This window comes from Cupressus sempervirens, chromosome 5 (assembly GCF_028749045.1).
Source record: "Cupressus sempervirens isolate cs-2001-9-10 chromosome 5, ASM2874904v1, whole genome shotgun sequence".
Classification (NCBI taxonomy): domain Eukaryota; kingdom Viridiplantae; phylum Streptophyta; class Pinopsida; order Cupressales; family Cupressaceae; genus Cupressus; species Cupressus sempervirens.
In genome coordinates, this window is record NC_143122.1 from 595,485,306 (window position 1) to 595,511,594 (window position 26,289).

A 26,289-nucleotide genomic window follows, 5' to 3' on the forward strand; every position below is an offset into this window, starting at 1 on the left:
TTAGTAGGACTCTTTCATTTACCAAGGTCTCTCCTCTTTTTGCATCCTCTGAATGTGATGATTGTGCATCCTCATCCACATGAGCAACCCTAGCTTGGCCCTCAGCTCTCCTATCTGTCCTTCCTTGTCATTGAGGGAATTCAAAGGCATGATGACCTTCTTCATTGCAATGGAAATAGGTACCACAGAATCCTCCTCTTCCTTGTCCACTTCCTCTACCTCTTCCTCTCTGATTTCCAAAGTGTTGATCATGGAAGCGGTTGAAACCCTCATTCCTCTGGTTCCTGCTATTACCCACATCTTCATTTTTCTTTTGGGTTTCATTGCGGCCTCCAGATGATCTACCGCTTCCCCTTCCTCCTTGACCGTGCCCTCTTTGTCTTCCTTCAAACCTTTTATTCAGCTTCTCTTCAACTCGTAGGGCAAACTGGTATGCCTCTTCAACGCTGGCCATTCTTACCAGACTTAATTCCTCCTAGATGCTAGGTTGCAACCCACTGATATAATGAGCAACCTTCTCCTTATTTACTTTTACATGCCCCACTCTAATCAAGAGTCGGTAAAATTCCTCTATATATTCTTGGACTGATCTTCTTGCTTGCTTTAACCCATGCATCTTCTTAAACAAATCAAGCTCGTAGTCCACAGGAATGAACTGCTTCTTCAATTTGTCCACCATGTGATCCCATCTTGTGATCTTCTCCTTTCCTCTTCTGTTTCTTTCTAATTGGACCTCTTGCCACTAGATTTTTGCATGGCCTTTTAGTTTGGCCTTTGCAAACTTAACCCTATCTGGGTCCCTGATATCCTCATACTCAAAGTATTCTTCCAGTTCATTGATCTAATCGATCAACTCATCTGGTTTCAGACTTCCTGAAAATACACCCACTTCAATTGTAGGTCTTTTCCCAAACTTAGTAATGGCCCTAAAAAGTCTTTGATTTATAACTTCCCCGTCAAATTCCCCTTCTAGTCCCATTTCTTCTTCTTCATTGTCATCCTCACTGTCGTCACCTGCGACAACATTTGCTCCTCTACGGAGCTCCTCTTGCAATGCTTGTACCTGCCTTTGGAGGGCTCTAACCTCCTCAAGATTAATAGCTCTGGTCCTTCTACCATGCTCTCTTCATGGAGGCATCTTCTAACTCGAACCCACAACCACACAGTCCTAGTGCAAACTGCCTCACAGTTGGCGCTCTATCTACACACTTAGGAAAACCAGCTCTGATACCACTTGATGGGGACACAAACCAAGAATAGAATGGACACAACAAAAAAGGGAAATTATATTAACTAAAAAATAGGCTAGGACATTCAGTACAGAGAAAATAAACTTCAAAACATGCCCTAAGGGCTTACAATAGCATAAATGTGGAGATAATTTCTCCTTTCAGTACCTCCTCTCAAAATCCACTCTGAATTGCATTTTACAATGCCATAAATCTCCTTAAATAAAACCTAGAGGGTTAAGGACTAGGAGTACATTCTAGAAAGTGCTAGTAGGCATCCACCGATGAAATGGAAGGTTCCAGAAGCTGCGTTAGAAGTCGACGCAAATCTAGAAGAATTCAGAAACGGTAACCAAACTTTCGGGAGGCATAACTTTTGAACCATAGCTCCGGTTGATGAACTGTTTACATTTTTGGAAAGCTCTCAAAGTGCTCTATAGCCCTATGGACTAGCTTTTCTCATCCCCCATTTTTCAGCCCTTTTTGAGGTCATTTAATGCCCCTAATCAAACTTTGAAGCATTCTTAGGAGGTCTCCACAACCCGAAAAACTGCAATAACTTTCAAACCATGGGGCCTTTTTGACCTGATTTTTTTTTTGGAATGATCTAAATTACTATTACATTCATCTAGCCAATTTACACCTCCTAGTTCACCAAAATGATGGCTCAATTACATACTCCTATTTTTTCGAGATTTACATGAACACTGATAGTGGAACTGTGAGAGTTGGAACCTTTATTTGACCCAAATGGGTATCCAAAAATGAAAACACATGAAATAGAAACTAAGTCTAAGTATTTTTTTTTGGGTGACACAGGATTGCCCTTAGACCTCTGGATGCTCCTGCATCAAGATGGTACCCACAAGATGATGTACTAATATAAATATTCCTTATTAGAGGATGGACCCTATTAGGAGTCTATGAATATATTCAATACATATGAGTCCCTATTAGGAGACTTTAAATCCCTATTAGGAGATTCCAACCCTGTTAGGAGTTGTGGAAGACAGCTAGACCCACTATCCAAATAGCTTCAAGTGCAAGACCAATGAACCCACTGTCCAAATGATCTCTATATTATTCCTTGTAGAATAATAGAAATGAAATGTACTTCCTTCCTCTTCTTTTTCCATGTCAATTGGACCTCTTCTACTTTTGATCTTATAACCAAATCACATAACTTGCATCTAATAATCTGCTAGATTGCTTACATGCATTCAGTAAGCACTCTTCTCCTTTTTTGCACTTTGCACTTCAATAGATTTTCCACACTTGTACTCTACTCTACAAACAAGGAAAAAATCTTTCCTTTATACCATATCTTCATAATAATTACTTGTGTCGGCCTTGAGGCTCTCCCAATTAATTATAATAAGATAATTAATTAATTACAATTACAATAGTAGTGTCGGCTCACAATCTATACAAAAACTTCATACATGTAATACTAGGGCTTGTGCACTCATTGACATCATCAATAGACTATCCTCTGTCATAGCCTGACTGTGCATCTTCATACTACATCTCAGATCTAATGTAGTGAACAGACATTAGGAACTACTTTCCCAATACTCTATCTCTAAATTGCTCTCTATAAATCAGGTACAACTTTTGTACGTCTTTGACTTAGACTCTATGCACTTGACCATGTCATCGAGACTAGGAATCTTTGCTGAACATTTCCATAACTCTGCATTACCAGAAAATCAAACCATTGTTTGTACTGGATTAATATCTATTTCTGCTACTTTGCAGTCTTTACAAAAACCATGCTATTTTGACATTAATGACAAATATAGTCATGAATGCAACATGTCAATACTCTCCAAATCTTAGGTTACATCCCCAAATTAGTATCATCAGAATTCATGCTAATAATCTCCCCCTTTAGCATTGATGACAACATAGATAAAAAATAATCTAAGTTCCAAGAATTAAAAATAGTGTTATGTTGTTGTTGTTGACGAGCATCAGTTGTCCACACGCTAAAAAGTCTTAATACAACAAGTGCACACTCCTACTTCTTAAACATCAATTATTTACTTCACACTAAACAATTCACAATACACCAAGTGCATATTCCTACTTCCTTTCATGAATCTTTCTAAATCTCTCTAAAGAGAAATCTCTCCTTCTTGCATATTCTCTCCCCCATACTTATGTGTTATTCTCTCCCATCCTTAGGAGTTTTTTTTCATGCATATTCTCTCTCCCATTGACATCAATGTCAAAGGCCTCAATCTCAATGTTACAACATACCAACTATTAAATACCAATTGTTAAATACCAATTACTAATATGTTTCTCCAAGTCTTCAACCATCTCAAGTGTCCAAAGATACTATTCAAAACCAAATACCAAGAGTCCTCAATAAATTTGCTCATCACAGATACTCCCTCATAGAGGAAGCATCAACATTCAATCCAAGCTAACAATAGTGCTTTGTACCACTGGATTGATTCAATCTCTACATCATCTACTCAATAGTTGGTAGGGGTGTAACCCCAAGCATACCTTTCAAGTACTCAAATGTATCTTTAGGAAAAGGCGTCATAAAGATATCTGCAATTTGATCTTTAGTACTCCCATACTCTAATCTAATCTCCTTTTCGGTTGTTTTCTCTCTCCGCACATGATACTTAATAGATATATGCTTAGTCTTAGAATGAAACATAGGATTCTTTGACATAATCATTGTACTTGTGTTATCAAAATAAATGATAATAGGTTCTTCAAACTCAATTTCAGTATTCTTCAACATCTGATTCATCCACATAATTTAATTACAGTTATTTTCTTCTCCGACATACTCTACCTCAACTGTACTTTGAGAAATGCAATCTTGCTTCTTGCTAGCCAAGAAACCAATCTTCCTCTAAGAAAGAATGCTCAACCACTGGTGCTATTTCTATCATCCATATTGCCTGCAAAATCTACATCAATACATGCACATAGAGTGAAATCACTTGATCTATCATACCGAATTCCATAGTCAGATGTTCCTTTCGAATATCTGAATATTCTTTTCACTGTTACAAAATGATACTTCTTAGGATCAGCTTGAAGTATAGCTTCAATCCCAACTTCATTTTCTATATCTAGTCTAGTGTGAGTAAAATATACAAACCTCCAATCATGGATATATACATCTTCTTCTCTACTATAGGTGTCTCATCTTTTTTGGATAACTTGTGACCAATTATCATAGGTGCACCAACAAGTTTACAACTTTCTAAACCAAACCTTTTCAACAAGTTATTTAGGTACTTAGCTTGTCAAATGAAAATACCATAACTATTTTTTACAATCTACAATCCTACGAAAAACCCCATTTCTCCTATCATGCTCATTTCAAATTCATTCTTCATCTCTTTAGCAAACCTATCACTTGCTTCATCATTGGCTCCAAAAATTATGTACTCAACAAATATTACTATTATCAGCAAACCATTCTCAACTTCTTTTAAATACAAGTTACTACTTGTCGTACCTTTAGCAAATCCAAGCTTTGCCAAATATGTAGTGCCTCTCCCATTTGACTTATGTAAGTCATCCCAATGGATGTAACTTTGTTGATCTCTCCTTGAGAAGGGATCATGATTGTGACCATGAGTGGTCTACACCTTTGAGGTGATTGGATTTATGTTTCTATATCAATTGCTTTGATTATGCTTATGGCTGATTTATGAGATTATGATGTGATTTATGGTTCACTGAGGTTTGTGCCAGTGGTTATTAAGATTGATGTGGTATCATGAGGTTGTTTCGTGATTACCTTGAGATGTGTCCAAAGATCGCACTATGTGCTATTACCATGCTACACTGGACTAGGTTCCTGTAGCAGTGGTTAGTCATCATTATGATTGTGTTTTCTTATGTGTTTTAAGTGCATTTTCATTTTGTGTTAACAACCATTATTAAATTCTTAAATAATTAGAAATGGGATTTCCATGTTGGATTCATTGGCTTGTGTTGTGGATATTTACCTTGTTATGTTTTACATTTGAGATGACCCGAGGGTCAAATATTATACCTTGATTTTAGTATCATAGATGTTAGACTACTATGCTACTCAGTTGATCATATTGCATGATGATGCCATTTTGAAATTACAGTGTGTTTTATGATGATATCTAGTTATCTGGTATTTGGACATATCTCTGATTATGTTAGGTGACAGATTTAATGCTATGGTTATTTACTTTATTCCTTTGTTGTTATGCTTTATGCAAATGTGAGTGATGTAAATAGATTATTTTAATATAATTAAATAAATGGTTAAATTAGCTAATCTAATGCATTTATTGCTTTGGCTATGTTATTATATGCAATTGCACTTGATAATGTTGTTTAGTGTGCAAGATTTATATCCCTCGCAGTGGCACATGGAGTTAGTGATTTAGCTATTCATATTTTACCACTGTTGTCCCTGTATGGTCGATGTATCCTTATTTTAATTGATAAATTAATCCTTTCAATAATTATTAAATCTGAACTCATTTGCATTATGTGATTAGACTAGTGAGCGTGTTTGTGCAATTAGAGGTTTGCATTGTCGCAAAAGTTGTTAAGGAAATTTTTGTGTTTTTGAGATTTTAGGCTTTTTAATTGATTTATTTTTATTTCTGGCAGCTTTGCCATAGATGAATTGCTATTTATAGGAATAGCCTATTTTTCATTTGGGTCAATTCTAGGTTTAACTAGCTTGGTTGGTTATTTGCCCTAATTCATTATTCACTCAAAAAGTGAATAAATATCCAAAAAGGAATTTAATTCCTCACTTCTCACTTTCAAATTAGAAAGTTGGAGAGTAAAACCCAAAAGCCTCTTCATGAGAATTTATTATTTTGTTCTTTTTGGGAGCTACGGGCATGGGATCATTGCGAGGTTGAGCTCGTTGGATCCAGCTCAGGGAGACCTTAGATTGCCATGATTTTCAACCACTTCTGTAGGCTTTTTATTTTATGGCTCACATTTCCATTTTTCCCTTTTGGTTGCAAGGTAGGGCTCTCCTGTTTTATTATTTTTTCTTCATTTATGCTTCTTTTTTTGGTATCCATTTGGTTGGAGGTTGAGATCTAGTGTTCTTCTCCATTTTTATTTGTTGGTTCTACCTAGTTGGTCGGTTATGAGCATTTCCTTGTTTATTGGGATGAGGGTTTGGGGTTTTGTGACATTATGTTGGCCATTTTTGCATACGGTGTCCGAACATAATTACTTTTGAATTTTTGAAATCTTTGTACCCAAGGCCAAATGGATTTTAATTTTGAAGTTTTCCAAAATTTGGGATTTTTACCTCATTTTGCATGCTGCCCTATTTTCTTAGGTATTATTGGCATGAGATTGGTCATGGACCTGGATTATCAATTTGGATATCAATCAGACCTTTGTTGCACTTTTGTGTTTGCATTGGGATGCATGTCACATATGTACTCCTAACTTTATGTTTGGTTGAACAATGTTATACCTAATATTATTATTTCGTGGACACTAGGATTCATGTAGAATCCATACTCCCAAATTGAGGCCAGCTGAGTGAGTTCATGATGTTTAGTCTTTTTGCATCATTGGGATTCGTGTAGAATCCATACTCCCAGATTGAGGCCAGTTGAGTGATTACATGATGTATGTTTTTATTGACTTTGCAATTTGTGTAGAATCCTTCCTACCGATTTGTTTTTAGTTGGGTGATATTTTTGCATTGTATTCTCATCCAGTCCTTGTGTTATGATCTTCATGATGGTGGTGCACCACACATGAGTACGTGCATGTAGATTTGTCAGAGGACTTGTGGATCTTGATCTTCCATGGTACTTTTGGAAGTTATGATCATTAGGGTTGGGATGGGAGTATGCATGCCCACGAGCAATTGTCATAGGATGAGCATGGGTAGGGTAGGGTAGCATCTAGAGGGGGCTTCTATCTCTCAACTCGACAATCATGGTGTCAGAGGCTAGGAGAGGAAGCTTTATATAAGTGATAACTAAATAAAATGTGTCAGTGTTAAGAAAACTTAAGATAACAAAATGTATGTGTGAGAGCCTTTCCTTGAGGGATGTTGTATCTGCACAATCCAAGCTTGGGCTTGTCAATGCCAAGTGACTCTCCAAGATGTCAACCCCTACTTAGCAGCCTATTAAGTGTCTAACCATGACCTATACTCCTTGCATTGTCTTAGGTTCTTAGTTACAACCATCATACTATCTGGTGTGAGTGTTAGCCATGGATTTTTTTTTGTGTGTTTGTGGTTGGATCATTATCTCCATCAACACGGTAGGTGTGGACCTATGGGTGCCACATGGTTGGGAAGTGTAGCTACCTTCACTACTACTAGGGACCAGTGTATAAAGATGGTCTTTTATCCTAGTGCAACCGTTGTTGGATGTTTTCACTTGATGCTTTGGGTTCCAAAGTATGCTTTCTTGTGATTTATGCTTTCATTGGAATACTTGGATGTCATGTTTAGATGATGTTAGTTTATTTGATGCATTACCATATTATGATGTTTAGCATATGACTAGATGATGTGAATTTCTTTATTAGCATATCTATTGCTTATTGGTTTAGCATGTTAGATTTCCTATTTGCACTTTCTCACCTAGTTCATTGCACTTTCTCGCTTGTTTTAGTGAGAAACTTCACGTGAGACTGTGCCAATGCAAGATTTTTCTTAAGGAACAATGAGCAACCAGTTCACACTTCTGAAGGAGTAGATCGATGTTCTGAGTACCCTTTATCAAGTAGAGGCCAATTCAGTCATGATATATCATATTTATGGCCATTGGAGAAGTTTAACTCTTCATGTGATTCATAATAGAAGAGTTATTTAGTCTTCATAATCTCCTAGGTACTTTTTGGGGTTCATGCTTAGGTTTGTGTGTTTCTTTACCACTCACCCACCTTGTGAGGTAAAGTGTGGTTTGTGAGCATTCCTTGTTTATCATGGATGTTGCCTTGTCATATGAGAGTGACTCAGTCTTTTGATGAGTCTAGATCTACCTTTTGGAGGTTGACTTTAGCACACCTCTGCATTCTTTTCTCCCTTGAGAAAGTAGGCTAGTGTGGTTATGCCACTAGCTTAGTTAGTGTTTTCATATGAGTATGTTGATGGTTGGTGGAATTGTGAGTTCCCTAATGCATCTTGGGCTGATTTAGTGCAGAGGTTGAGAGAGACTCCCTCTTAGTCCTACACTCTATAGCTCTTTCTCCCTAAGCTTGTTTCTTCATGAGGATTGTCTCAGTCAAGTTTTCTCATTGACCGTTGACTTGAGGCTGGAGATTGAGTTTAGCGATAGGTTGGGTGTAGTATTCCCAGCATGGTGCTAGAGGGACATGGTATCATTGGACACATGTTACCATATTATGAGTTGGTATGCAGATATTACATGATTGTGTCCATTGATGAAAGTCTTTGAACCTTATGGAAAGGTGGTATCTTGTCTGGTTGGGTTGTGTAACCCTAGTTCCCAGTGGTAGTTGAGCTTTTGTACCTTGGAGAGGTGTTGTGCTCCTATGGTTGGTGGTCAGTATTTTTTTGGAGTGAGTAATTTTGTTAGTAAACCATCATCCTCCTTGTTCTAAGGGTGAGTTTACAGGGATTCCAAAATGATCATGTGTGACATGATAGTATTTTTTGAAATTTGGGATGGTTATTCCCCATGATTCCAACTCTTGTTGGAAGTTTGTAGTGTGTTGACCTAGTTTTGTGGTCATGTTGTAGGTACATGTTTAGTTGGGGCACCTGTGGATGAGGTAGAGTGACTTTTTCCTTACCTTGTATTGTTGACTTTATGGCTAGATGGGTTTTTCCTAGCACATAGAAGGCTCCTTGTTGGAGGACCTTTGTGTCAGCATGACACCTTTCTATTGTGGTTGAACTATTTGGGGGTTGATGTGTTAGGTTGTGAATGTTGGAGTGATTTGGGTTTGACTTGTGATGAGTTTCTTGAGTTACTCCTATTGCTCTCTTTTGATTCTGGTCTTGGTGTGTTTGGTTTCTATTCTTGGATTGCAGGCTTCCAAGAGTAAGCCGAGTCTTTAGGGGGGATGATGTAGTGCCTCTCCCATTTGACTTATGTCAGTCATCCCGATGGATGCAACATTTTTTATCTCTCCTTGAGAAGGGATCATAACTGTGACCATGAGTGGTCTACAACATTGAGGTGATTGGATTTATGTTTCTGTATCAGTTGCTTTGATTATGCTTATGGTTGATTTATGAGATTATGATGTGATTTATGGTTTACTAAGGTTTGTGCCAGTAGTTACTAGGATCAATGTGGTATCATGAGGTTGTTCCATGATTACCTTAAGATGTGTGTAGAGATTGCACTGTGTGCTATTACCATGCTACACTGGACTGGGTTCTTGTAGTAGTGGTTAGTCATGATTATGACTATGTTTGCTTATGTGTTTTAAGTGCCTTTTCATGTTGTGTTAACAACCATTATTAAATGCTTAAATAATTAGAAATGGTTTTTCCATGTTGGATTTATTGGTTTGTGTTGTGAATATTTATCGTGTTATGTTTTACATTTGAGATGACTAGAGGGTCAAATGTTATACCTTGATTTCAGTATCATAGATGTTAGAATACTATGCTGCTCAGTTGATCATATTGCATGATGATTCCATTTTGAGATGACAGTGTGTTTTATGATGATATCTGGTATTTGGACATATCTCTCATTATGTTAGGTGACAGATTTAATGTTATGGTTATTTACTTCATTCTTGCATTGTTATACTTTATGTGAGCATGAGTGATGTAAATAGATCATTTTAATATAATTAAATAAATGGTTAAATTAGATGATTTAATGCACTTATTGCTTCGGCTATGTTATTATATGCAATTGCACTTGATCATGTTGTTTAGTGTGCAAGATTTATACCCCTGGCAGTGGCACATGGAGTTAGTGATTCAACTATTCATATTTTACCAATGTTGTCCCTATATGGTTGATGTATCCTTATTTTAATTGATAAATTAATCCTTTTGGTGATTATTAAATCTGATTTCATTTGCATTATGTGATTAGACCAGTGAGCATGTCTATGTATTTAGAGGCTCACATTGTCGCGAAAGTTGTTAAGGAAATTTCTGTGTTTTTGAGTTTTTGGGCTTTTAATTGATTTATTTTAATTTTTGGTAGCTTTTCCATAGATTAATTCCTATTTATAGGAATAGTCTTTTTTTTGGGGGGCGATTCGGGGGGTGATTCGGGGTTTTACTAGGTTGGTTGGTTATTTGTCCTAATCGATTATTCACTCAAAAAGTGAATAAATATCCAAAAAGGAATTTAATTCTTCACTTCTCACTTTCGAATTAGAAAGTTGGAGAGTAAAACCCAAAAGATTCTTGATTAGGATTTATTGTTTTGTTCATTGTCGGAGCTATGGGTGTGGGATCATCATGAGGTTGACCTTGTTGGATCCAACTCAGGGAGACCTTGGATTGCCACGATTTTCAACCACTTCTATAGGCTTTTTATTTTATGGCTTAGATTTCTATTTTTCCCTTTTGGCTGTGAGGTAGGGCTCTCCCATTTTATTATTTTTTCTCTGTTTCTACTTTTGTTTTTGGTAGCCATTTGGTTGGAGGTTGAGAACTAGTGTTCCTTTCCATTTTTGTTTGTTGGTTCTGCCCAGTTGGTTAGGTATGAGCATTTCCCTATTTATTGGGATGAGGGTTTGGGGTTTTGCACTGTTATGTTGGCTATTTTTGCATACGTTGTTTGAACTTAATTATTTTTGGATTTTGGAGGTTTTTGTTCCCAAAGGCCAAATGGATTTTAATTTTGAAGTTTTCCAAAATTTGGGGTTCTTACCTCGTTTTGCATGTTGCCCTATTTTCTCAAGTTTTCTTGGCAAGAGATTGGTCGCGGACCTAGATTATCCATTTGGATATTAGTCAAAACTTTGTTGCACTTTTGTGTTTGCTTTGGGATGTATGTCACATCCATACTCCTGGCTTTGTGTTTGGTTGAGTGATTTTGTACCTAATGTTATAATTTCTTTTGGACCTTTGTTATTATTTTGTGAACACTAGCATTTGTGTAGAATCCATACTCCCAAATTGAGGCCATTGAGTGAGTTCATGATGTTTGGTCTTGTTGCATCATTGGGATTCATGTAGAATCCATATTCTTGGATTGAGGCCGGTTGAGTGATTTCATGATGTATGTTTTTATTGGCTTTGCGATTTGTGTAGAATCCATCCTCCTGAGTTATTTTTAGTTGGGTGATATTTTTGCATTGTGTTCTCATCAAGTCCTTATGTTATGATCTTCGTGATGGTAGACACCACACATGAGTATGTGCATGTACATTTGTCGAAGGACTTGCAAGTCTCAATCTTTTGAGGTACTTTCAAAAGTTATGATCATTGGGGTTGGGATGGGAGTATGCATGCCCATGGGTACTTTTCATAGGATGAGCATGGTTAGGTTAGGGTAGCATCTGGAGGGGGCTTCTTTCTCTCAACTTGGTTATCATGGTAGGCAAAGGAAGCTTAATATAAGTGATAACTAAATAAAATGTGTTAGTGTTAATAAAACTTAAGATAACAAAATGTATGTGTGAGAGCCTTTCCGTTGAGGGATGTTGCATCTGCATGATTCGAGCTTGGGATTTTTGATGCCAAGTGACTCTCTAGGATGTCAGCTTCTACTTAGTAGCCTATTGAGCATCCGATCAGGATCTGTACTCCTTGCACTGTCTTAGGTTCTTGGTTACAACCATCATACTGTCTAGCATGAGTGTTATCCATGGATTTTTGTTTTTGTGTTTGTGGTTGGATCATTATTTCCATCAGCATGGTGGGTGTGGACCTATGGGTGGCACATGGTTGGGAGGCATAGCTACCTTCACCACTACTAGGGACTAGTGTACAGAGATGGTATTTTATCCTAGAGTGACCGTTACTAGATATTTTCACTTGATGCTTTAGGTTTCAGAGTATGCTTTCATTGGAATGCTTGGATATCATGTTTAGATGATGTTAGTTTATTTGATGCATTCCCATATTATGATGTTTAGCATATGACTAGATGATGTGAATTGCTTTATTAGCATATCTATTGCTTATTAGTTTAGCATGTTAGATTTCATATTTGTATGATGTTAGCATATGATAGATGATGTGGTTGATTTATTACATTATCCACTACTTTACTTTTAGATGTTAGATTTCCTTAATCTTATGTTGTAGCACATTTTAGTAGTGACGTCCTCATAAGATAACACTGATGATCTGGTTGGTAGTTTGGGATGTTACGAATGGGGGATGGCTAGGATCCATGATGGTCTTATGATGTTATTGATGGTTGGGAGGAACCACATACTTAGTTTGGTTGTTCAGTTATTGTGATGTTATTTCTGTACATTGTGATGTTGCTTATGTTCACTATGATGTTGCTTTCAATACATTAATTTACTGCTTTGGTTTATATGGATGGATGTTCCTCTTTCCTGTTTCATGGTATCTTGTTGTTTATGCACTCTAGTGGTCATTCCTTGATTTATGTGGATTTGGTACTCCCTAGTGTGGAGGAAATTTATTTTTTGTCTTTTTACCTTTATATTTTCTGGTTTGCTAATTTGTATCCTTGTGCAAAATTGTGCTTTCTCATGTGAGAATGCAATTGTTCACATGGTGTGTTGGGTCTCTTCACCCAACTTAGGTAAATCCTTGTGCAAAACCCCACACTAGTTTGGTTGTTTTGGCTACTGGTCCAAGCATGTCCTCATGCGAGATGGTGTTTCCTCACATAGCTTAGTGTATTTTCTTATGCGAAGTGGTACTTCCTTGTGTGAGACTATCAATTGTTATTCTCTTGCACAAAAAATAGGGGGGCCTTTCCACTATTCTTTGGGGAATGAAACTTGGACTTTTGAGTACCCTTTAGGATTTCTTGTGGTTCCATGGTTTGGTAGTTCAGAGATTTTGGGTTCTATTGTCGCCTTTGGTTTTCATTCTTGAGTTTGTGTGTGTCAGTTTGATAGTGATGTTTGGAGATTTGTTGGTTGTTGAGATTGTCAGTGAAGTCTTCCATTACAATCTTTCTAATCCTTGTATGATGTTGACATGTGTGTTCATACTTGTAAAAAACAATTTATCTTGGCATGAATTGAATACTTGTTCCAAGGATCTCTAGGCGAGGCATTACAAAATAACTATCCAACCTTGCATACCAATTTATAGGTGCTTCCTTCATAACATTTAGAGTTTTCTTTAGTCTACATACCATTTCTTTGTCTTCTAATAAAGGAAAACCTTTAGGCTACTCAATATATACCTCTTCTTCAAGTTCTCCATTTAGGAAGGTTGATTTAACATCCATCAGATAAACCTTGAACTTCTCATTTGCCGCATAAGCCAAGAACATCCTTATTGCTTCCATTTTGGCTACAAGTGCATATGTATCCTAATAGTCTATGCCTTCTTGCTATGAATATCCCTTGCATACAAGTCTAGCCTTGTTCCTCATAACTTCGCCTTGCTCATTCATCTTGTTTCTGAATACCCATTTGGTTCCTATCACATTCTTGTCTTTAGGTCTAGGAACTAACTCCCATGTAGCATTCTTCACAATTTGATCTAATTATTCCTTCATTTCTTGAATCCAATGAGCATCTTTACATGCTTCATTTGCACTCTTAGGTTCAACTTGAGATGTCAAACATATCTCCCCATTTACTCTGTTTCTTGTCATCACACATTTGTCTTTGCTTCCAATTATTTACTCAGGAGGATGATTCTTTGTCAAGTTCCTGCTTGGGGTAGGAGTTGACATCTCAACTCTTATCTCTTCTTTAGGTTTAGATCTTTTCTCTCCTCTTTTCTCAACAATTAGCACATCATTCTGCAAATCATTGTTAGTCTCAAAGAAAACTTTAACATTCTGTCTAACAATTCCAAAATTATCTTCTTCTTCATCTAAATTATAATCTACCATCTTTTCCTTAGTTCCAAAATTTTCATCAATCCTTATATTTGCACATTCAACTATTGTCTTAGTTCTATAGTTAAAACATATATGTGCCTTGCTTTTTAATGAAGAACCAAGAAACATACCTTCATCACTTCTTGGATCAAACTTCCCAATGTCATCATCTCTCTTAATATAATATTTTCTCCCAAATATTATGAAATACTTAACTGATGGTGAATCATCAAACCATAGTTCATACGGTGTCTTGTTCATACGTTTTATAATCTTAGAAACATAATTCTCAAACAACATCGCTCTTGTTGCTTCTACTACTAACTTATTCCTTCTTTTAGCAATCTCATTCTGCTCAAGTGTTCTACATGTTTAGATAGTTGTCTTTTGATTCCATTCTCTTCACAAAATATGTTAAACTCTCTAGAGGTGAATTCTCCTCTATTCGATCTCAAACACTTTATCTTAACACATTCATTATCAACTCTATTCTTAAATATCTTAAACTTCTCAAAAGCTTCAGATTTCTCTATAAGAAATGATACCCACATCATTCTAGTGAAAACATAAACAAAAATCATAAAGTACCTTTCACCATATAATCCTCTTATTCTAGAAGGACCACTCAGATCTGTGTGAATGATCTCCAGCTTCTCTATGGTAGTGAACTTCTTGCTAGGAAATGATACTTTCTTCTATTTAGCCAAATTACATTCTTTGCACACAACATTAGTAGGCTTTGTAATCTTAGGCAAGTCTTTGACTACAAATGTGCTACTAACCTTCACAATATTATCAAATTTTATGTGATGGAATCTTCTATGCCACAGCCAACTATTTTCTAATTAAGCTACCAAACATGTCATTTTAGTAGGATTCAACTAAAATACATTACCTTTGGATCTTGTGCATGTTCCAATCAGCTTACCATTTCTATCTTTGATAATGCAGGTCTTCTTAGTAAATTGCAACTAATAAACCTTGTCCACCAACTATCCAACACTCAACAATTATGCTTCAAACCATCAACAAAATAAACATCATCAGTGTCTTTTTTACCATCAAGAGTAATGGATCCAATTTTTTTTATATGATAGATTGCATTGTTACAAACTCTAACAATACCTCCATCATGATTCTTGAACTTAACAAACTTATTCATATCACCAGTCATGTGATGTGAACAACCACTACCAATTATCTAGTCAGATTTCTTTTCCACTTGGGAAATTAGAGCTCTTTCTTCTCAAATTTCTCTATCAAGATCATCTTCGTTGATAACCAAAAGTCCTAATTCATCTTCACTTTCACTTTGACCTTTCTCATTAGATTCTTCATCTTCATTTGCATACAAATAGTTTCTATCTCTATCTCTTCTAGGCTTAAACTTTCCCTTGTACTTTTTCTCTCTTTTAGGAAATTTAAATGCATAATGACCAAATTCATTACAAGTCCAACATTTAAATATTTTCTTACCATCTTTTTCTCTTCTCACAAGAAGGGCTATTCCTTCTTCAATCTTCTCATCTTCATCAGATCTACTACTACCAGAAAAAATTCCATGCGTGCTTGCACTCCTTGTCAGATTAGGTTGAATGTTCAAGGAACTAAAATATATTTTGACTCTAGCTAGATCTCCAAACTATCTCAAATCTACTTCTACAGATTCTAATCTTCCAAGCAATGTTTCATTTACGAAATCTTTACTACATGGCATTACTAGCTAAATCATTTGAGCTACTTGCTTGAATGGTGGTGTCAAACTTTTCAAGATCTTTCATATTACTTCATCTTCTTCCTTGATTCCATCATGAGAATGAATTCCAACAACAATATTTGATATTATACCAATATAACTTCTTATAAATTCATCTTCCATCATCTTAGCATCTTAAAATGCACATATCCAATTATGCAATCTCATTCTCTTTGCATGTGCATCACCTTCAAAAGTTGATTCTAATACTTTCCAAATTTCATAAGATGTTTCAAGTGACTTTAATTAACTATATTCATTCTCTAGAAGATTTTATAATAGATATTATCTTGCTCTCATCTTACATATGAATAAATCTCTCTCATCTTCATTGCATCCTTCAAGATTTTCTTCTTCAATGATTTTCTTCTTACTCTTTGTCAAGATATAATATACTAGACCCATGCACAATAGATAAGTCTTCATATTTTCCTTCCAACTATCATATTTGGCCCCATCAAGTCTAGGACTATCCTTTTTGAAAAGATTCACCATCAATCTTCTAAAGATATTAAGCTTATTCTTCAAGGATCTAATGCTCTAATACCAATTGTTAGAATATATAGTCCACTGATATAACTGAGAGGCAGGGGGTGCATCAATTATCCAACTATTATCACAATTATTAACCTTGAAATAAGCATAACCATATGAGTAATATAAACTAAAACCACACCAAGATACTCATACACAACAACACCAAATATATTAACTAGGGAAACCCTTAATCAGAGGGAAAACCCCAGTGGGGATGGTACCCACAAGACGATGTACTAATATAAATATTTCTTGTTAGAGGATGGACCCTGTTAGGAGTCTATTAATACATTTAGTACATATGAGTCCCCATTAGGATACTTTGAATCCTTGTTAGTAGATTCTAACCCTATTAGGAGTTATGGAGGAAAGCTCGACCCACTGTCCAAACAACTTCAAGGGCAAGACCAATGAAACCACTATCCAAATGATCTTTATATTATTCCTTGTAGAATAATAGAAATGGAATTTACTTCCTTCCTCTTCTTCAATCATGTCAACTAGACCTCTACTCCTTCTAATCTTGTTACCAAATCACATAACTCACATCCAATAATCCCTTGGATTGCTTACATGCATTGAGTAAGCACTCTTCTCCTTTTTTGCACTTTGCACTTCAATAGATTTTCCACACTTGTACTCTACTTTACAAACAAGGAAAACATATTTCCTTTATATCATATCTTCATAATAATTCCTTGAGTTGATCTTGAGGCTTTCCTAATTAATTATAATAAGATAATTAATTAATTACAATTACAATAGCATTTTGGGCTCATAGATTATACAAAAAACTTCACATGTGTAATACTAGGGCTTGTGCACTCGTTGACATCATCAATAGACTATCCTCTATCACTAATTGATTGTGCATCTTCTGATTTCATCTTAGATGTAATGTAGAGAACAAACATTAAGAACTAATTTCCCAAACTAATCTTTGTAAATTAGGTACAACTTCTATACATCTTTGACTAAGACTCTGTGCACTTGACCACATCATCAGGACACTGTGTTAAACATTTCCATAATTGTGCATCACCAAAAATTCAAACCATTGTCTATAACATTAAGATATTTTTCCACTACTTAGCTAGTCTTTACAAAAACCATGCTATGTTGATATCAATGACAAACATAGTCATGAATACCTCATGTCAATGCTCTCCAATACTTAGGATACTCCCCCAAAGTAGTATCATCAACATTCATGCTAATAAAAAATTCATGACAAGGCTAGAAAACTCCCAAGGATAGTGGAACAATAGGTTCCAACAAGAACATTTGAAGTTAAAAAGAAACTATTTGAAGAAAAGAAAGGGGAACTTACAACACTCATAGATGAGACGTTAAAAGCCTTAAGAGAGATAAAAATAATGATTTAGAAACAAAGAACACCACACACTCTCATGAGTGATCGTAAGAAGTCAAAGGAAAAGTCTCAACATGAACTTAACACAACAAAACATGCATTTGATCCACTCACTAGACAAACAACTAAACACCTAATTAATATATGTAATACAATGTACCTATTACACCAACTATTAGTTGAAGAAGAAGAGAGAAGCATCAAAGTAAATGTATTCTTGACCCCAACCATTGGATCTATTAGCATCACACTCAATAGTGCACAAGAACTACTTAGCTGTCCACCACATAAGTATAGAGATGCATTCTACCATCAGCTAACAGAACTATAGAATATCATGATGCATTGATCAGAAGGAGTCATGGGATATCCTTCTCAACTCAGCTAGAGAAAACTAAAAGGATATATTTTAAAAAAATTGATAAGAATGGTCCAATAGGATTTCTATCATAAGGGGAGACATCAACAGATCTCATATTTCTATCCTATCCCTAAGCATTCTATTGTCATTGATGACAAAAAGGGGGAGAATTCTAGAGACAAAAAAGAGGAAGCATAAAGTTGGAGATGGTATAAGTAAAAGTATAAGGATGAAAAAAGGAGAAGCCCACATAAGGATGAAAGAAGAGGAGAAAGAAAAGAAAAAGGAGAAGCTCACACAAGGGAAGAACTCAATCTAAATATGCCCCAACACACCAAGATAGACAACATGAACTGATTACATCCAAATCTATAAGTCTTGTTAACCTACAAAGATTAGCTAAAGGTAAAAGGTTTTTCCATCAATGCCAAAGGGGGGAATTTTTTCCCTAAGCTATATTCATGAGGAAAATGATGAGTAATGAGCTCAAACAATGAATTAGAAGAGTGTATTATCATTGATTGGAAACCAATTATCAAGAAGTGGAAAAATATTGCAAGGGAAACTACAAGTAAACTAGCTTATTGGTCACTATTAATGTGATGATATAGAGGAAGGTTTGAACATGACAAGACATGAATCAAAGCTATGTCAAGGATTATGGATAAATCTTTTACATTCACAAGTATAGACATAGGGATATAGTTGATCGAGTCAGCCTACATACATAGGCATCTACGAACAAGGAGTCACAGGTATCTTGTGATTTTGATCACTGTGGATTTTGAATTTCAAACTACAATTTGAGTGAGATAATCCTTTAGGATTTTATTCAAAAATCAAAGATCATGATATATATGGAAGATTTAAATGCAAAAAAAATATGTGGAGAAAGAAAGAGATCTGGAAAGATAAGATCCAAGAATATCATTGCTATAATAGTTGTGAAAAATAAGAGAATCCATAAGGGTAGTCAGTCGTGATTGAGAGAAACAATTAGGTAAGTATAGAGAAGCATGAAAGAAGGAGAGGAAAAGTGTAGGGGAAGAAAGATGCAAGATAGAACATTAATAAAAGATCAAAGTATCTTCAATGAACCAAATTAGAGGATCTATCAGGAAAGGTGTGCCAAACTCTTAGATCTATTACTATAGTTTTATTTCTAACCATTGCATCTATTGTAAAGCCTTTAAAAGGAAGACTTGTAAAAAGTCTTCAAAACCCTCGAGAAAGGTCATATAAATTATAGCTATCCCCCAGGGGAAAGTACTCTAGCTATCTTCACAATCAATTTGAAACTCCATAATATCTTGAATGTTTGTTTGAAGGTTTTTTGAAGTGCTTGATTTCTTGTTGAGCCCTTTTTTCTTAAATGGATGAATCATGAAGCCTTTCATTTTCAAATTCTCATTTCTCTGTGTTAGATTGGGATGTCCAAAAAAGTGGTATCTCACCCTTGTATGATTCCATTCATGCTTATATTTCCAAATGAATCCAATGAGAATATTTTACGGTGCTTCAAAGATGAAACCCTGCAAGAATTGACTAAACATGGCAAGAAGGCATCAAATTTGAAATAGTCTTGACATCCCATCATTTTGGGACCTAGGGTAAAGGATGACCTCTCCCTCAACCCTAGTTAGAGGAAAACCTAAAAATCAACCCTAGGTAGATTACAACCTCATTTTACACCCTAGGGGGTTTTATACATGCATGATCCCTCCAGATCTCAAATGTGCGCACTGCAGTTTATAGGGGGCCGTGTTGCACCGATTCCTGTAGTCTAAAAAAAAATAAAAAAAATTTATTTCTCTCTTTAGTTAATTCTTGAGACATTTTTGATAAAAATATTTATTAACTTACGTAAAAATAATAGTTAGCATTTATTAAAAAATGAACTCCTAAATATATATTAGTATTAAATTAAATAAATATTATTACGCCCAAAATTAGACTTTAACTAAATCTTTAAATTCAATTCTTTTATTTAATTAATTTGTCAGTTAATTAAATATCAAATTTTCCTTATAAAATTTCCATTAAATTAAATCATTAATTATTCTTTTAATTTGATTTAATTATAATAGAAAATAATCACAGACCCATAAGATTGAAATGAAAACCCATAATAAAGTACATAAAACTAGATCAAACTTAAAGGTTGTAATCACAAATTTACATCACTTGATGAATTCAGAAGGTAAACAACTCAGATTCTTGCCCTACTTTTTAGGGTAAATGGTTTAAAGTTAGGATTTGGACTCAAGAGTTATTTCCCCTCTCTTACCATTGAGATATTGTGATAGGGTACACTCATCCTTACAATTCAAGGAAGTTGTTACCTAACACCTACAATCTACATAAAATCCACACATGTACATACACATATATTCTAAACTAAACAGGCAATGGCGAGAAGTAGTGCATCCTTTAGATCCTGACCAGTAGGTGACTATGACTCCCTCCCTGAACCATATTAGAAACATCATACATAAAAATAAAACATATAGGTACACCATACACATGCAAGTATGGGGTAAGTATCCATATAAAACACATATAAATAATCCATCTAACTATCATCATGAAATAACTAAAATCACAGTATACTATCATCATCATCGAAGAACAATCATGCATACATGAAATAACTAGTACCAAAGTAACTCATCATATAATCAACTGAGTATGAAATTATACCCAACAATTTGGAAAACCTATGTCTCTAATCACCAAACATAATCATAAAGCTAGCCTAAAAGAGTTTGGTAATAATAACTGAAAAGAAAACTAGGGGTAGGCATTATAGTGTTTCTAATAATTTATTTTTGTATCCATGATATCTTGAACTGTTTTCTCACTAAAAACACTAGTATATAAGGAGGCTTGGGATCTTTGTTTTCACAACTTACATTCATGAGATCAAGACATGAAACCTACAACTACACACAAGAAGCAAGCAATTCAAGTTATTCAAGATTTCAAGGCTTTCAAGGTTTAAAGGATTCTTTGTGAGCATTTTCTCTTCAAGATCTAGGATTTTTTTGGCCATCAAGAGAGGAGATCTACATTAAGGCATTCATCCTCTTCTTCATTGATGTACATTTATATTCATGCCTCCATGATGTAGTTTTGGTATATCCCTTATAATTGTGGAGATATCCCACTTTTTATATACCAAATTCAACAAGGAAAAATCCTTATTAACAAGGGTTTTTACAAGCAAGGTGAATTCCTACATTTATATTGTTTCCTTTACAAAAAATTATATTTTAATTCAAGGTTGATTGCTTAATATAGGGATTGAAGAAGGAAAGCCCTCATTCACCCAAAAATAAAGATACAAATTTATTGTATGTAAGTGCAGTATAGCAAATCTTTGGTTGTAGATCTGGAAATAATTCACCGAAAGCTTCTAAAAAAAATGGGTCAACATGGTTATAGGGATTTTGGAACACGATGAACTTGTGGAACAATGTTTGCACACCTTTCCTCCAATTGAACTTATACGAAAGGCCTCGGGAGGAAAAATAATTCCTAGGTTATTAAAAGGGATCCACATACAAAATTTCATAATCAAGCTCAGAACTGCACTTTTAAGAGGGAAAACACATTTTTCCTACACATTTTAAGGCAAGTCTTCTATCTTTCATTTTAATTTTTAGTTTAAACATGATTCCATATCTAAATTGGGATGTTCTCATATATTGGGCATCTAGATTTACACTTCACATCATACTTAATCAATTAGTTCAATTTTGAATTTATGTTAACACATATCACGCACTAGACAAAGAGAATTTTTTTTGCATCATATTCCTTTTAGTAACTCAAATTAAGTATTGACATCCTTTCCTCTATTTGGGTCTTGTCAATCTAATTCAAAATCAAAAGGGAATGTGTTTGGAATTTCTCCTTCTCTTCACATACATAATTAATTCTTTAGTGTGTGAAGTGGATTCCTTTACTCTATTTGAGTGCTTCCCTTTCACCACTGAACAATATAATTCCATTTACTTCCTTTTTAAATAAAGATACCACTTTCTCTTAGAATAAGGAACATAAATATTCTTTGAAACAATTTGAAGAATATCTTTCTTATCCACCTCTTTTACAACCTGCTTGACTTAATCAACCTTTCTTTCTCTATAGTTTAGCTTCTCCAAATGCATTAAGTGTGGTTTTATTTGAATGTGATAATCATGGAAAAGAATGACCAATGTATTACATTAGTTGTACATTGTTTGATTATGAAACACACTATACTACTATTGAAAGCCAATGTCTCACTTAATTTTTTTCTTGTAAAAAACGTAGACATTATCTCCTTAATGTAGAATTCAATGTTAATTTTAAATTTGATCCTTTGAATAGGAAATTCTCTCAAGCGAGTTTGATTTAAAATTTGTTGCTAATTTTTTTATTAAAGGATAAGCTTTGATGAACAATTTAGCAAGCAACACTTCATCTTAATCAACTCATGATTCTATTACTTTCCTTGATGAATTTGTGTTAATGATGGACACTAATTCTAATTTGGAAATGCATTTTGATCAATCTAGATGTAAAACTAGTTATGGAGCTGGTGTAATCTTGACGTCTCTCTCAAATAAACCTATTCCTTTATCTTATCGAATCACTTTTTCTTGTACTAAAAATATAGAGAAACATGGAGCCCTCATTTCTAGATTGAAGGTTACTTTATCCCTCAATATAAAAAATATTAAGGTCTTTGATGTCTCATAATTGATCATACAATTAATTATTTGTACTTATCAAGATAAGAATGACAAGTTGACACAATATTATGATGTAGCCTTAGGGTTGATTGCTAAATTCACTTCTTATTCTATTTCATCACTTTATTGGAAATATAGTTGACATAGAAATGCCATAGCCAACGTTTCATCATTTATTTCATTCAAAGGTGATAAACATAGTTATAAATTTACTATACACAATCTTGATACTCTTGCTATCTCTAATAATATCTACCTTGATACTTGTTGTTTGAACTTACACATTTTTCACTACTTGAGAGATAATACCTTGCTTGAATCTAGAATAAGGAAACCTTCAAATGAATATAAAAAATTGGATTCTCGATATACAATTTTCGATGACTTTATTTATAATTTCTCTTACAATGCTAATTTTTCTTAGGTGCCAAGGTAAAAATGATATACGAATCACTATGGAAGAAGGTCATTCTAGATCTTATTCTGTGCATTTTGATAAAAAATCATTAGTTAAGCAAATTCTTCACATGGAATACTATTGGAAAACTATGGAACATGATTCTTTTTACTTTGTCAAAAAGTGTCCCCAATATCAACATCATAATAATCTCATCCATTCTTGTTTACATGAACTTCATTTTGATGTAGATTCATGGCCTTTTAAATATGGGGTTTTCGAACTTATTGGAAATCTTTCACTTACTTCTTAGGGACATACTTTTACAATTAAAACTACTAATTACTTTTCTAAAGGGTCAAACTAGTCAATATTTGTTCTACTATTGCAGATTTTATATGTGATTGCATTCTTCAAACCATCATATCTTGATTTTATATACCCTCAAAAATTATTATTATATAATGGTACATCTTTTAAGGATGAATAAGTGACAAAGTTCTTGGATAAATTTTGCATTCATCAATGGTTTTCTACTCCTTATTATCCTCAAAATAAAGCTCAACTAGAAGCATCTAATAAGATTATTGAGAAAATTCTTACAAATACTATTAATAAACAAGCTAAATATTGACATACATAATTAACTTATACCTTATAGCCCAATATGACAAGTGTTTGCACTATGATGATAATATCCCCTTTGATTTATATTGTTGATTCTATTATGCCTTTAGATTTATAAATTCTTTCCCTATGAGTTTTCATTAATGGTATAATTTATAGTGATACTTTTCACGAATAAAGTTTATAGCAGCTTGAAATATTAGATGAATAGCATATCAATTCTCTTGAATACATTAAATCATAAGAAAAACATAGACTTAGAAGAACCTATTGTCAAAATTGCTCATTTTTAGTGTTTGCAAATTATAGTTACAAATGATAAAGTTAAACACCTTTGATTATGGGTGCACAAATTATGGCTGCAAACAGTTGATTGACTAGGATAGTGTAAATGTTGAAGCCAAAAAATACTCTATTATAGTCATCCATAAAAAAGATAAATTTCATCAAATGATAAACCAAGAAAGTCTAAAATGCATAAAGATATTTAAAATATCAATAATGAGGATAGAAACATACCTTAAACTGAGAAGATTCCATGGCAAAGCAGTTGTCAAAATGAAGAGCAAGTGAGAAGATCTGCAAAATCAAGTGTGGATTAATCTTTCACCTTGTCAATCAAGATTTCACAATCCTTTTTAAAATGGAACATTTTCTAATGATGTTTTTCTTTTTTTACAAGTACCATACCAATGTAAGAAAAATTAGTAAATAAATGATGTGGAACCTTATATTATTTCTCCCAAAACCCACATGGATAGAGTGTGACAATGATTATTAAACTCATTGTACACTAAAACAAGTTCTCTTATGCACAAAATTATACATGTTAGCTTGGAGCCAAATTTAAAATCACACCCTTGGAGGAAAATTGTGCATTAGAATGCATAATGAGATATTAGAAAGAAAGAGGATGTATATGCAAGAATCATAGTTGAAACTTATACAACGAGGAGAATGCATAAATAGTATACAACTATTCTCAAATTAATGAGACCCTCCCTCCCTATTGATATCTAACATACATTTTTTATTTCATCCATTAATACAATATAACAGCAAGGGGAGATCTTTCAATATGTCATAGAGAAGCCAAATGTGTATTTGGATCTATAATTTATTTTAAGATCCCTTAGAAACAAAGTTAAGAGAAGAATGGATTACACTTATTGGAGGCCTAATTAGGGATATTAGGCCTAATAAATAAATTTTTTTAGTTTTTCCTTGGGAATAGGCAGTTGAGACTTTTTGGATTGACTCTTTTGGTTGATTTTGTGGATTCATAACCATTGAAGTCATAATAGGTCACTGGAAAGATTAGACACTTGATTTGGGATACTTAAACCTTGAGTTTATACTGGGAAACTTATGGGAAAGTACACCTTTTTGAGTATTTTGTTATTGAAAATTGGGAAGTCTTGTATTTCTTTACATCAAGTGGTATAAGAGAACTGGAATCCTTTAGGAGAAGGAGAGGGTGTACAAGACATAAGTTGAGAAGTTGATTGAATTTGTTAGATCAAAGGATAACAAAGGGAAGTCTAAAGGTAAGTGATATGTGGAGAGTATTGGATCCTAAGGTGGAATTTTATCATTGATAGGGCTCTTAAATATGAAGAACTTTTGGTACAATCATAGTTTGAAAAGGTGATTGGGTATTAAGCTTCTCTTTGTTTCAAGAATAGTTTACTAATCTCTACTTAACATAGCCAACCATGTGAATGCATAATTTGAACTACCCCCTGTGCTAACATAACTCTAAACTCCATATTAACATCTAACATTCATTTCTATATATTTAGTGGAAAACACAAGTTGGGGACAGAAAATGGACATCACTTAGACCACCTAAAATACCCTGATCAAGGTGACAAGGCTCATGTTTACGCAATTTTTTTTCTTTGAAAAAACAACATGTCCATATTTTAGATAATGACATAAAAGAGTATTAAAAAAATCATTATTGAATTTTTTATAATTAAAGATTTCATTAAAACTAACTGATAATAACTAGTGGGGGGGGGAGATGAATCAGTTATGTTCAATTATCCTATAGTCCCTTCAAATAATTTCAGTACCAAACAATATTCATAAACTTCATAAAAAATCACTCAATATACTCATTCAATTTCATACTTAACTATTTCAATCACTTAAATCCAAACTATTCATTTATTGTTCTGATATAACTGACTAACAGTAACAAGACTTAGTTATTACTGACCATAAACTTAGTTGTTACCTAGTTGCAATGAAATAAAAATATCATGAAAATTAATTTTACAACACAACAACATTCACACAATTTGACACCATGATTT